Source organism: Arachis hypogaea, chromosome 16, assembly GCF_003086295.3.
Source record: "Arachis hypogaea cultivar Tifrunner chromosome 16, arahy.Tifrunner.gnm2.J5K5, whole genome shotgun sequence".
Lineage (NCBI taxonomy): Eukaryota > Viridiplantae > Streptophyta > Magnoliopsida > Fabales > Fabaceae > Arachis > Arachis hypogaea.
The window spans coordinates 22026593-22028072 of record NC_092051.1 but is presented as its reverse complement, the minus strand read 5'-3'; the positions used below and the strand labels follow the sequence as shown (position 1 = coordinate 22028072).

The window sequence follows — 1480 nt, the reverse complement described above, 5'->3', positions numbered from 1 at the left end:
TCAAAAATTTGATTTTAAAATATCTTTTCTAACTTCTTATCTTCTTATCTTTTTAAAATTGATTTTCAAATTTGTTTCAACTAACTAACTAACTTTTTGTTTGTTTCTTATCTTTTTCAAAACTACCTAACTAACTCTCTCTCTCTAATTTTCGAAAATATCTCCCTCTTTTTCAAAATTTCTTTTTAATTAACTAATTATTTTAATTTTTGATTTTAATTTTCGAAAATTACTAACCTTTTTCAAAAACTATTTTCAAAAATCACTAACTCTTTTTCAAAAATTATTTTCGAAAATCCTCTCTCTCTCATCTCATTCTATTTATTTATTCATCTACTAACACTTTATCTCACATCTCTGCTCTCCTCACCCTTGTGTTTCTTTCTTTACATTAAATTCTTTTCTTCTTCCTTTCTTCTACTCACACAGGGACCTCTATACTGTGGTAAAAAGGATCCCTATTATTATTATTTTTCTGTCCCTCTTTTTCATATGAGCAGGAGCAAGGACAAGAATATTCTTGTTGAAGCAGATCCAGAACCTGAAAGGACTCTGAAGAGGAAACTAAGAGAAGCTAAATTACAACAATCCAGCAAGCACCTGTCAGAAATTTTCGAACAAGAAGAGGAGATGGCAGCCGAAAATAATAATAATGCAAGGAGGATGCTTGGTGACTTTACTGCACCAAATTCCAATTTACATGGAAGAAGCATCTCTATCCCCACCATTGGAGCAAACAATTTTGAGCTGAAACCTCAATTAGTTTCTCTGATGCAGCAGAACTGCAAGTTCCATGGACTTCCATCTGAAGATCCTTTTCAGTTCTTAACTGAATTTTTGCAAATCTGTAATACTGTTAAGACTAATGGAGTAGATCCTGAAGTCTACAGGCTCATACTTTTCCCTTTTGCTGTAAGAGACAGAGCTAGAGTGTGGTTGGACTCTCAACCCAAAGATAGCCTGAACTCTTGGGATAAGCTGGTCAAGGCTTTCTTAGCCAAGTTCTTTCCTCCTCAAAAGCTTAGTAAGCTTAGAGTGGATGTTCAAACCTTCAGACAGAAAGAAGGTGAATCCCTCTATGAAGCTTGGGAGAGATACAAGGAACTGACCAAAAAGTGTCCTTCTGACATGCTTTCAGAATGGACCATCCTGGATATATTCTATGATGGTCTGTCTGAATTATCTAAGATGTCATTGGATACTTCTGCAGGTGGATCCATTCACCTAAAGAAAACGCCTGCAGAAGCTCAAGAACTCATTGACATGGTTGCTAATAACCAGTTCATGTACACTTCTGAAAGGAATCCTGTGAATAATGGGACGCCTATGAAGAAGGGAGTTCTTGAAATAGATACTCTGAATGCCATATTGGCCCAGAATAAAATATTGACTCAGCAAGTCAATATGATTTCTCAGAGTCTGAATGGAATGCAAGCTACATCCAACAGTACTCAAGAGGCATCTTCTAAAGAAGAAGCTT

General features: G+C 35.6%; 1 non-coding gene across 1 annotated transcript; it reads right to left on the bottom strand.

The window, feature by feature from the left end:
- Window positions 1–1026: 1026 nt before the first annotated feature.
- On the bottom strand, window positions 1027–1134 carry LOC112760072 (small nucleolar RNA R71). Its single transcript, XR_003180528.1, has one exon. It is a non-coding gene; the product is annotated as a small nucleolar RNA R71 (small nucleolar RNA).
- Window positions 1135–1480: the final 346 nt, after the last annotated feature.